Raw genomic sequence first — 13,319 nt, 5'->3', positions numbered from 1 at the left:
ACAGAGAGCTACTTTAAACACTTGGATCAGTCCCTAAGGAGCAGTGAAAGAAATTCCCAGAGAGACACAAACATTTTTTATCCTGCATTATGCACCCTGCGTGTTGCAGTCAACCTCCACTGCAGAGAACTGCTTTAAATTAGCCGATTTACGATATGAACAGTGAACTGCCTCAAGGTAACATTGCACCACAAATTCTTCTTCCAGTAGCAGTTTGACACATTGATTAAAAACTTTACAGTTACGCAGACTTGTTGTACTGTAAGCAACCTTGGCAGACTCGCACCTTGCTGGATAACCTGTTTTGCTGAGTTTTATATAAATTCACCAAAATTGGAAATATATTTCTAGAAATCGCCAGATATGATACTTTACAGACAAGATGCATCCTGTGGAAAACAGCATCCATGACTAATATGGCTGCTTGTCCAGCACTGCAGGACCTTGTTTTCCCTCCTGCAAGATGTTGTTTATTATGGGTTTTTGTAGCAGACAGAGAAAATTATAGATTCCTTCATTCAGTTTTATTCACCATTTGTGAAGATCATGGCTTTCAGAGAAAGGTGCCCCCACACCCTTTGCTCTGCCTTTTATGCCAGACATGCAGTGACAGCCATCACAGAAGTGACCCATAATTCATGTCTCCTCCATCTAGCCTTGATTATTCCTGCCGTGGCTGCTGCGTCCCGTTTCGTAGGCATTCTGCAGCATGAAAGTCCTGTCTGTTCCTCTGCTGGTTGCTGTGTTATTTCTAGCACAAGTAAAAACGTATGGCCTCAAATGTAAATTCAGAGCATCAGAGGCGTCTTCAAGAGAGATTTTTGGCTTTAGGTGGTTTAATATTTTTTCTACAAGATAATTCATTCAGCGCAGACCTACATAAAATCATCTTTAGTCTCTCCTACAGTCCAGCTTTGACATTTTCATCTTGCATATTATCATCGCTTAACTAGTTCCTACATTAAGTGACGACAGTGAGGTGGTCAGAATCAGAAAGTCTCCCAGGTTTAAGTCCTGTGTTGACCCACTCATCTACCATGACCTGCTCCCTATCTGGACTTAATTGCATTTTGGTCAGTGATGGTCATGGAGCCACATTAATTTCGATGTTGTAGGAATAACATCAACACAGCAATATCAGACAGTAAGGCTGGGAAAGTGAAGTACTGACCAAGTTTGTGTGGATTTTTCCTCGACAAGCTCAAAACAGGTTTTACAGACGCTTCTTCATATCAAAACACTGGCCAGTGGTCTCTGCCTTATCTTGGACATGAGGATGTTAAACAAGTACCTGAGAAACTTCAAATTCAGGAGTTTACACCAGGTAGATTAGTCGGTTTGATCAGGGGACTGGTTCACTAAAGCTTTCAGTTTATCTCTCGCTTCTCGCCTTTTTACCAAATCCAAACCCCGATCAGAGGAGTATTATTCCTCTCCAAAGCTCTGTGGTGGATAGTTTGACATTTCTTCAAGAATTAATGGAAAAATCTATTTCCTTTTCCACTATAAAAGATCTTCTCCAGCTATCTGAAGGGGAGTTTTGGGACTTGCAATGCGATGCAGTATCCCCATACTGATGCGTTATACCGACTGCACAACCAGCTGTAAGAGGCTACACAAGTTTGTGAATTACTCATAAATACAAATGCAGAACATGTGTTCTTATTACATGAAGCCATATAACTGGGTTATGCAAATAACCAATGTTCTCTGAGGGAGGGAAACGAAGTAGAACAGGTTCTTTTGTAGCCCTACCTGCTACAGCCTCATCGGTTTCACGGGCGTTTTGGTGGTCGGACTCACGAGGACACAATCCTCATACTGATGTGTCGCGCCTTGTTTCCCTTCCTTGGTTATATGCATGACCTTCTGCAGGGGAACAAACCCAGAAATAAAAGAAGAAGCCAAATTCTGTCAGAAACATTATGATGTTTTAATCTAACAGTATGGCTTCTTGTAATAAGGAGACATGTTTTGTACTTTTATTCATGAGTAACTCACAAGCTCATTTAGCCCCTTATAGTCTAACACACATCAAAGCTGCAATAGGCCTCCTGCAGATTTCTGAAGTGTGCTTTGCATTTCTGTCTTTGTTGGAGCCTCGCTATTTCCGACGTTGCTCACCGCTTCTGAGGAGAGGCACAACGAGGAGGAAAAACACCTTCAAATAGGTCAGCAGAGAGACCAATCAGCCGCAGCACCATCTGTCCCTCTAATGACTACCTGGTTGCTCTGTGATGTGACACGGTTGGCTGGAGAGGCTCCATAGCAAACATCCTCTCATTAAGTCTCTGCATTTCTACCCAACTCTGCACAAGTGATGGCACACGATCATGCCTGCGTCTTGTCCAAACACGCGGAAATATAAGGAGGTCATGATTTTATTTCAGCGTGTATACAGTAAAAAGTGAACGGTACAGCAGGAGCAGAAGAACTGGGTAGAAATAAGATTCCCTTAAACTAATATTTACAGTTAAGTTAAAATAACCACAACTCTCCTGCACTGAGTCTGTGAGGCACAAAGAGCTTATGTAGATAATATTCAAAGTAAAAAACCAAGTGATCTCCGTGGTAAATGAGTTTTGGGTTCTAAGGCTGCTGCTTTCAGTCTCCCTTTTGATATCTTAATTTCATGTATCCAGTCAGTCCCAGAGATGCAGGCAGGAAGCAGATCCCTGTCTAACTCTCACCACGCCTTGCAATAGAGGACACAAACACTCTCCCTGGACTGCCAGCAGCAGCCAGACCAGCAGCATCAGGACGGTGGAAGATAAGAACGCTGGTTACAGAATCGCCGCAGTTCACATAAAGAATTTAATTGTTTAAGTGATAAGCAGTTAACTGCCTAGTCCATCGTCTGAGTTTTGTATTGTTAAATCAGAATATGCGATGTCATTTAGACTCGCCCAGTAATTCCTGAGTAGTTTACCTCAGCTGCGTGACTGACAGTGTGTGACTGACTGGCTTCCACACGCATTAATCATGCCAGTGCTGACACGGCAGACAGTGGGTGGTTCGCGGTGACTCTCAATCTTTTATCACTAAATTTAGTTCATGTTAATGATGATGATAAACAGTGCTTCTTTTGTTTCCACGGCAGCAAAGAAGGAGTGAATAAATGTGCTGTTGATGGAAGATGCGCCGGGGCTTAGCTGAACCTGATGAGAGCCTGTGTGCCAGGGCCGATGCCCGGCTAGCCCCGACCCAATTTATCCCCCGGCTGTGTGTTAATGCCAGAAATCCAGAGCACTCTCTGTAACACTGAACACATCACTCGAAGCTGTGCTTGCTTGACATTTGAGAACCGATTCTTATATGTGCAGCTGGCATTTTGGGTAAGATAATCTTTTGCATAAAAACGTCTAGCTGGAAGCAGTGAAAATCCTCGTCGGTGTCATTATTTTCATTATTTTGACATGGAGTAAATACTTAATCTTAATCAAAGGGTGTCAGTCATGTTTAGGGTATATTTCATAGACTCGCAAAACATCTTCATTTGAGCCCTACTCTCTGCTGTATTCTGGGGTATGTTGTAGATTTAAAGGAAACGGTTGCCATTATTCTGTATTTTTGTTATTGTGAACTAGTGCATTTATTTTCAGGTGCGGATTAATAGATGTTTTGTGAATATTTAAACCAGCAGGATGGCGTAGCTGGGACTGAGTTTAATTAAACCATGTATTGTCCATGTTCGTAGTAACGAAGGAACATGTCACCCAGTGTAACCGTGGTGCTTACTGATGTGTTTTTAATAGTGTTTGGACAAAAATGGAGCTCGGTGGCACAGAGGAATAAGTTAAATCAGGCTTTTGCTACACAGGGGATGCTAGTTAGGGATTAGCTGTTGTATGTGAGGTGGGTATAGAATAAAGAATTGCCGCCTTATTATTGGTCAAATACTAACTATGCAGCATTTATGCAGCAGACAGCAAAGAGGACAGATGGCTGAATGGCTTGCAGTGACATTCAAACTGCCTTAAGGCTTCCTTCTGTAATATAATACAAGTAGTTTCAGGTTCACTATGGTAACGCTGTCCCTTGATAACAAAGCAATCAGTGTTTGGGATGTAAAAGAAATTCTCAGATAATCTTAAAGCTGTCTAGTGTTTTTACTGAAAAGAGCCAGAGCTTATAGATTCACATATTAATTCCTTTGGTGTTCACTTATTGCTGAAAGTTAGATGGAGTTCAAAGCCATAAATCTAATGAATCTCATGAATCTCATCATAGCATTTCCTCTAGCAGCACCATAAACGCCTATCATGGAGTAAGTATAAAAAAATCCAAAAAATTAGAATCTGCAACCGTATACATGGTATCTGATTAGTTTCAAATAAAGAACATGGATTTCTCTGAACCAATCAACATTTATCTTTAAATGCATTTAAAGAAAATCTTTGTGGTTTGGCGACATGGCGTTCGCATCCATATTTCTCACCTCTTGTGTTGGAAAGACAGTCATTGGGTTTGAGAGGCATCAGAGGGTTGCAGTTTGACTGCTCTTCAGTGCAATGTCACGTCCTGTTTCATTTAGTGTCCTGGCCTCAGTAATGAGGGGCCTTCACATCGAATTACTTGGGACAAGAAACAGGAAAGGGCCGGTCAGGATACGACCCAGAGAACACAGGATAAAACGGGAAACCGCAGTATCAGCAGTATCTAACATTTGTGATCATACATGACATTTTTTAAGATAGGGAATGGATGTTTGTTGCTTTGTTGCCACTGGAGACATTTAAGTTTAGTATAAAGTGTCTCCTGTCCCTGTAGTGTAATTTACTGCAAGAAATCGTTGGTCGAACAGCGCGTAGAACAACACCTCTGGTCCAAACAGAAAATCCACCACCACGGGGAACTCCGAGTGGAAAATCAGTCCTGTCACTCATTTCTGGCAGGAATGCCTCAAGAGCTCATGGACAATTATGAGAAGCCAAGCATCAAAAAGTTTCAGGCAGAGCTGTGAAACAGAGGTGTGAGAGCAAAGCTCCAAAAACAAATTTATAATATTTTACGTGTATGGAGCAAGTTGTGACAAATGAAATAGCAGGTGCTTCACTGATTGACATCTGCTCCACAAGGAACTAACAGTCTTCTTCTATGAGCAGCAGCAGCTTTCTACAAGGTGGCTGAAGCACAAGATATTCCTCCATTGCAGATAGTAGTAAAATGACAATAATTGATCAGTCTTTTTATCTGCTTACAGATTAAAGAACTGCTAGAGGCTTATAAATTATTAAGTTATTCAGACTCTCAACTACATTACTCATGTCTCATATTTTTCAGTAAACAAATCAGTAATTATTAGTGCGATCAGATCAACAGTCAGATTACTAACTCGCATTGCATTCGTTTCATTTATTTATTGCTCATTATTGTGTCTGTACTATCTGGTGCAGATTAATTTCACGTTATTTGCCATCACAGTGTTAAATTAGTAGCCTGTGAACAGACATTTATCCACTGGCTGCTTTCTGTTGTACACAATGAAACACGTCAGTTCATTAGTTCACAGAGCGGTTGATCTGATTGATGCAGAGCGAGTGGATCCCATTGATGTTCAATTTCAGGAGGCTTTCTATTAAAATGAATGGAAGCATGTTAATTAACTGTAACAGCTTAATATATGGCACTTCTACCGAATCAGTGAAGTGTCAATTGTACAATCAAAATCCATCAGATCTTTTGTTTATGTGAAAGTGGCAATACCACAGTGTAAAAACACTGATACAAGCAAAAGTTCTGCATTCAAAATCTTACTTAAGTTAAAGTACTAAGTATTAGCATCAAAATATACTTAAAATACCCAAAGTAAAAGTACTCATTTTGCAGGATGGATCCTAATTATTGATGCATCAATGTGTAAGCATCATGTTGCACCTGGTAAAGATAGAGCTAATTTTATTTAGTGTATGTGCTACCAAGTAGTTTAATCAACTATAATACATCAAAATCTATTAGTTGATTATATGTTGTATTAATAACCTGAAAGTTACTAATTGTAGTGTAGTGTAGTAGAAGTATAAAGTAGCAGAAAATGGCAATAGTCAAGTAAAGTACAGGTACATCCAAACTGTACTTGTTATGTTCTTGAGTAAATGTACTTTGTTACTGTACATCCCACCACTGGCAGGCCATCGCTATGTGATGCTGGTAACGAAGAGGAAGGCTCTGCTCTATTTTTCTCGGCATTAAATATCCATCAGGGCAGCTGTGCGTAACAAAGACACATCTCCGGGATGTTTTACAGGCTTCAAACTGAGCCCTGAATTTATAAAACAAAACTTAGAAATAGCTCTCTGGAAGTCGTCAATGTGTACACTTAGTGTCCAGTGTAGTTTAGCAGAAATTGAGTAAGTCGTTGATGGTTTAAATTTTTTTTTCTTTTTTGTTTTTTACTACGTCGTGTCCTTTCCTGGCATCAAGGTGAGCATTTTTATTCTGTGTGCATTCTGTGTGTGGAGAAGGATCAAAGGATGGTGGACACTGGCAGCATCTGTTCAGGGAGAACGAATGCTGGCATCATCCCAACAGGATGCCAGCTCCGGGCTTGTCTGCAGCTCTGCTTTGAAAACCTCCAACTCACGCTGCCTCATCGCTAATATTTTTCGGCAATACCTGATGGCAGAAAGGTTGCAGGTGGTCCCCACGGTAACCACTGAGTCAGGATCTTTGACTCCGCTCTTTATCCCTCCTCTAGTTCCACTGTCACCATTATTACTCCTCTGGCACAGACCGCCTGTCTGCCTGTCATCTGAAACCTGGAAATGAATCTTATTGTTTCAGACACAGCTAATGATGTATTTGCCAGCCTCTGCTGAGCCCAGGCTCAAAATTAGCATCAAGAGTTTAACCTGCAAGTCTGTGAAGGTGGTATCCCTTCAAAATCTCCATGTTCTAGCCAGTTAATAAGTACAGGAGGTGAGGTTTCCTGAGGACAGTTTGAGGCCATATCATGGTACTGAACAATTAAATATACTGGAATTGGGAATAAACTCTTTCAGAATGCAGCACAACAAACTGTCCAGCATAGTGACAATTGTGGACGAGTATTGCAACCAAATTACATTTATCTACTACTAATTTGTTTTGCTGCATATATACAGCAGCTCCAGAATTAAATCCTAAGCAAGGGACACTTTAAAAATGCATTCATAAATTAGAATAAACAAATAACAAAGAATTTACTAAACATCACACTTTTTTTTTTGCAATTTCTTTCAGAGGAGCAACTTAATTTAGGGCACGTTGTTCTTCTTGATTTATGTGATTTTTCCCTATGAGATAGCCTTCTTTTTACGTGATGTGGTCTGGATGGATGGCGTCCAGAACATAGAACTGAGACCGGGATTTTTCCATCCGTGGTCAGAGTCAGGAATATGGGTTGGAGAAAGACAGCAGATTTGGTCCTGTCTCAAGCTTCAAGACCACCATCTTGCCCTAACCTTGTGGGCTGTGATTTCCGAAACATAACCATACAAGCCATTTATCGACTTTATCAGATGGGATATTGTAGGAAAAACAAGGAAATATGTTGTTATTGAACATTTTGCAGATATGTTGTATATGAATCTTGTGCCTTGGCAGTTATGGTAATTAAAAGCTTTCTCATTACGATGATAAAGTGACACATTTCTCTCAAAGCATATTTGCTGTTGTGAATTAGTCATTTATAGATGTGATTTAGCAGATTGGGTTGCTTCTTGAATTGCTAACTGAGCGTTAGCTAAGCCTGACCCTGGTGACTGTTGCTATTTTTGGCAAGTTTGTGTTCAGGGACATATTCAGTTTACAGTCAACAGTGGCAGACTAGCCATTTAAATTCAAAGTAATTTTTAAACAATGGGTGTAGTTCACACAGAGGTAAACAAAGGTCTGCCATTGGAAATGGCTGACAAATTCCAGCAGTAGCTAGCTAGCTTATTAAGCTAATGTTAGCTCCATGATTGGCTGGAAAAGCAGTGCCTGGTTGACTTTTTAATGTTTTCATCTAGCACATTTTAAAATGAAAATCTTAAATATAACTTTGAAGTCAAAAATATCCACTTGATAACTACATCTATGATATTGTGCTAAAACACTGATTCAACTGCTACAACTGCCGGTCCCATGTAGTAAGTCATATCTTATGTAGAAGACATATAAATGTTGGCTAAATAGAGAAACTGCATTATTATTGTTTTGCAACGTGGAGCTAGATAGTCCTAGTAATATAATCATGTTAAGAAAAAATGTATGATTAGACTGTTATTTTATTCTACATGATTTGCTCCTTGGCTAGGTTACTACAGTGGGTAGTAGCCTGCTAGTTAACCGGACGTGCTAGCAATTGCGTCCTACATTCAAGCAAACAAACACTGTTTACTCTATTCCTTACATTCTCACTCTTGTGTTTTTGTTTTGGAAAGACTTAAGAAAGATGTCACCCTCAATTCTTTAAATGTCAGAAAATTTAAAGCTTGACAGGCCCGCCGTGCCGGTTGGCTATAGACAGTAGCTGTTTCACCAAGCGTTCAGTGCTTTCTAGCTACGTTTTACCACATCCTCACTCAGTGAGAAATTTCAATTTGCCGTGCGCTGCCCTTGCGCTACTGTGTATGAAAAGGAACTGTCATTCCCTTTTGATTTAAAGCATATCGTGTTTACGTGGACATGAAACCTGAACAACCGCTCGACAGCAACGCCTGACTAGAGCTGTTTTGTGTCACATGTCACTTCCTGAATTTGGAGCATATGCATAAAAACCTGTTGTTCTTGCTGTAATCAGCCCATAAGGCCAATCCTGCATTTTACTGTATTTATGTGGAGAAAGAAGTCATTAATCCATCCAAACATATCTGTGTTTTAGAGATACATTCAGTTAGAGTATCAACATATATTGACTTTTTCAATTTTTAATTTTCTTCAAGACGTGACAGTACTGGAGGGATTCCAGCTCTCCCAGTGGCTACTGTGATGCCAGTTTTATGTTCTTCAATCTATCAACAGTTTCATTCAACTTAATGTAGCTTCACTCATTTAATTGCCGGTATAGATTTTCCTCCAGTGTTTAGCTCGCTATTATAGCAGAACACATTTACATAAAGCCCTGAGCATAAAATATGTAAATGACAATATTCCCCTTATGTTTCAGCCAGGGAGCAATGAGGAAGAAAGGAGTCTGTGGAAAAATAGAGAATCAGACTCTTTTGTTTGGCCCATTTCAAATCAGATCTCATCTCCCACTGCAGGAGGGTTGTCAACCATCCCGTAAAATATGGACGCATCCCGTAATTGGAAACCGAAAGACGTATTCCGTGTTGAACTGATACAGCATGTGCTTTGTTCTGTATTATTGAGAATCAATTCAGTGCAAGTCTATAGGAGAGAAATATTACAGGTAAGACTATTCATTTTTGTGAGATGGAAGGAAACTCTCCTGCTCGGTCATCCCTCAGCCTGTCTACATCCCCTCCCCCGAGTTAAGACATTATGTACAATATAGTGTATAACATAACCATGAAACTGTAAAATCCACTACCTTTTCTAAACTTGAGGTCATTATATGAAATGTTATTTCATCCTCTTTTTTTTTACACTGACAGAGCTTATTGCAGGTCATGTTTATTTCATTCGAGCATTCATTGTCTCACAGCGCCATTTGTTCAGCGACTGTCTTAATTCATAATAGTGCTTTTCATCACAAAATCTCTGTCTGCTAGTCATGTCCAGCAGGCCGAGGGCCAGTTATGTGATTAGCTGTTGCTTCAGTAGACATCCAAGGAATGGCACTGTGAAATAAAGACAGGCTTGGGGAAAAAAAAAGTGTGTTCGTGCTCATGAGCTGAGATTCATTCACATAACTTATTCAACATTGAATATTGAACTTTGGGTCACCAGAGCAAGTTGGAGAAATAGCCTTAAAGGAGCGAAGGATCATAGGCACAGCGCAGAAAAAATAAATAATCATATTTATGTCACTACATACATGAATTATCTGGCAGGGCCACAGTATTTAGAAATGTGTGTTTTCTCAGTTGATAAACTGAAGCCATCTGTGTTTCAGATCTAAGAGTACACAGTAACAGTCTTTCTGGAATGGAGTTTTATAGAGACAGGGTGATGAAAAAGCTTTACAGGCACATTATTGTTTAAGGGATCTGGTACTATAGTTGAAAAATTGTCCTTTCAGCTTGGCTTTTTGTTTGATTTGTGTTTTATAATAGAGTACCAGAAAAAAAATGGCTCATAAAATAAAGAGAGGTTCAAGTAAATGTTGTGAAAAACACCCTTTAATGGCACTGAAAGTGTGTGCACGGTCACTCTCCTTTCCTTCCCCAGGTCGATGAAATCTCGGCTATAAGCTTACAAATGTGGGCTTTCAGCAACATAATGCTGGCGTTCACATTTAAGCCTTTGCCGCTTGCTGTGCTGCAATTTTCATATCGTTTGTCACACATCTCTGCTCCATCAGGCGGGCCCGTCATCGGCATTCCATATATCATTCAATTATTTGTTATTGTGAGAAATTACACAGAGGCTTGTTCCGTGCAAGGGTTGTAGTCCACCTTTAAAATTAAAAGTCTGGGCCGAGGAGTGAACAAAAGGAGGAATCCATCCTTCATAATGTCATCCACATAATACTGAACACTAAATATAAAACAGCGGGGGTGCTTGTATTAAAACCGCATGAAGATATACTGTCAGTGAGATATTAAAATGCAAAGCATGTATTATTAAAATTAATCTTTTTATCTTTATCTAAGTTCTGTGAATATTGAGCTGTGTGATTAAAAGCATAACCAGCAATAGTCAAAGAGTGTCAAATGAAAGCCAAGGTAATCAATTTAAATTTTGGGCACAGGCTGTTCTCAATACTTCAGTTTCGTATGAACCAGTTAATTCAATCTGGCAATCTATTAGCTCTGAGATGTTGTTATTGGAAAAACACTTTAGAGACCTGTCTATAGACGGTCAGGGGGCCATGAATCAAAGCGTTTTTGTCGTGTGCAGAGGAGAGTGTAATAGCCCTTCTCAGAAAGCAGTCCGCCAAACAGTCAACCCAGAGGCTTGGAGAAAGAAACGTCGCGTCTTGATGAATGGCTGTCTTTGTGCTGTGCTCCCCATACAAGTTTACCTCTTGCTACATAATAAATCATGATAAATTAGGTCTCTGTTTGGTAGCAGGGGCTAATCATTTCCTCGTTTCACTCCCCTCTCTGTTGTGTTTCTTGAGGACGTTTCATGTCCTGAAGGTCCAGTGTTTAGTGGGACCGTGTTCTCCCCAGTTTAGACACTACCCTTCCTGCCAATCACAGGCCCAATCTGGTCACACAGAGCGGCAGAGAGGGTGACTGACTCTCTGCGTGACATCCAGCATTGTGGAGGCTGATTGGAATAATAGCTCTGCAAAGGTCTGGCAGCCTGCCCGTGGGCTCTGCTCCATGCTCCAGATCTAAACACAAGCCGCTTCCACACATGCAGACAAGCAGAGACTGAACCTGAAAGGCCTCTGTAACGAATCATTTAGTATCTTATCTCACCACTGAGGGCGTTAAATGCTGCAAAAAGTAAAGAGTTTCCTCTTCAGAGCTGCGCTACCCACAGAGCTACTGAAGCCAGCTTTCGCTGAGGGACTGAGGGACTCCCAAGCTAAGAGGCGGCTCACCTGCATCCAGAGTATGCTTTTAAAAGTTCATTATCATTTTATAGCTACATAAGACTGATGCAACAAAGTCCATTATGTGCAGCAGCTGGCAGACTGTGAGCAGGTTAGTATCTCTAACTTCTCACAGACTAATAAACTAGTTTTAACACTATAATGAGATTGTGATTGACTTGTAGACCAACAAGCCTGAGAGCCTCCAGCCGTGCTAACAGCCGTGCTATACGTTGGCACAGCGCTACATGCTTACATTAGTGCGCTAACATGCTCACAATGACAATGCCAATATGCTGATGTTAAGCAGATTTAATGTTGACTGTGTTCACCGTCTTAGTTTAGCATGTTAACATGATTGGTGGGAATGATGGGGGATGTGATTAGTTTTGCAGGTTTTTAGTCATAAATCAAAGTACAGGATAAAGTGAAATTTGACCTGGTGTAAGAGGAAAAGCTCTCGATCACCAAAGTTAAAACACCTGGGGGACAGGAATGATTTAACTTTAATTTATCCAACTAAAATCACAAAGAAAAGACAGGAACACTGAAGTCTGGCCGCCATGAATGACTGCAGTTTTTCAGCCAATAATTGATCAAAGTCTACCCAAACTAATAAAAAAAAAACACCCATATATCATCTATAACAAACAGTACAAGTGGATTCATAAACAACAGCAACAGTATTGTGGTTCATGACAATTTTTCAATATGACATGATCACAAATAACAATCCAAATGTTCACAAGCACGCTGGAATACAGATAGGAGGCTACATCGTACAATGAATCTACAAACCTGTTTTCCATTTCTGCCAGCTGCCTTAAAAAATGAAGAAAAAATAAAGGGACAGCTCAAATAAAAAAATAGGTTGTCAACTGCAACAAGAGTTGACAGTCTGCCATCTTAAAGTGTAGCCTCACACACACACATGCATGAAGAGGGAAAGGGAGACGAGGAGAGAAAGAGAAGTACACGCATGCTATCAAAAAGCCAAACAAATAATGATGTAATGTTTTAAGCATAGTGGTTTCTGTTACTATGACAATCCAGATCTGCAAAATCACTACAGCTCCTGTGGGTTTATAGGAGAAGCCGCAGGTGGGTGGCAGTAATGGCAACTTATGTCTCTCCCCCCAGCAGAATTTTAAAAAATGATTTATTATTAAAGCTGCGTTGACCGTGGTTTGATGTGTTTCCATAACTCAGGAATTGAGAATTTTGGAATATATTTTTAGTCCCTTTTAATGCATTTAGCCTAATTCATGGTAAATCAGCCCAAATCCTGTCCAAGCCCCACACAATGCATCCCAGAACGGCCCAATCTGGCCACACTGCCCAGCGCGCAGCAATTTAGGACTGACAAGCCCCATATTTTTAGAAGTGTCTCCTAACTCAGACAGACAGGATCTACTTTTAGCCATAGGATGATTTGTGAATGTGATAGACAGCACCAAGGTAAAGTAGTCCTCTGCCAAAACACTGACAGCAAATACTACTGGTGCAGTTAACATCTACAAGTCAATTACTCTCGTTTTCTTTTCTGTTCAATAAGCATTCGAATTGCATTGGAGCTTTGTATAGAAAACCTTAATGCTGCCACTTAACCTGTTTCTTTAGAAATGGTTGCTGAGTAAAGTGGCAGCACGGCAGAAAGCATAATGACGCTGGGTCTCTTAAGATT

Source organism: Chelmon rostratus, chromosome 13 (assembly GCF_017976325.1).
Source record: "Chelmon rostratus isolate fCheRos1 chromosome 13, fCheRos1.pri, whole genome shotgun sequence".
Classification (NCBI taxonomy): Eukaryota; Metazoa; Chordata; class Actinopteri; order Chaetodontiformes; family Chaetodontidae; genus Chelmon; species Chelmon rostratus.
The sequence above is the reverse complement of the archived record's forward strand: the minus strand, read 5'-3'. Positions refer to the sequence as shown.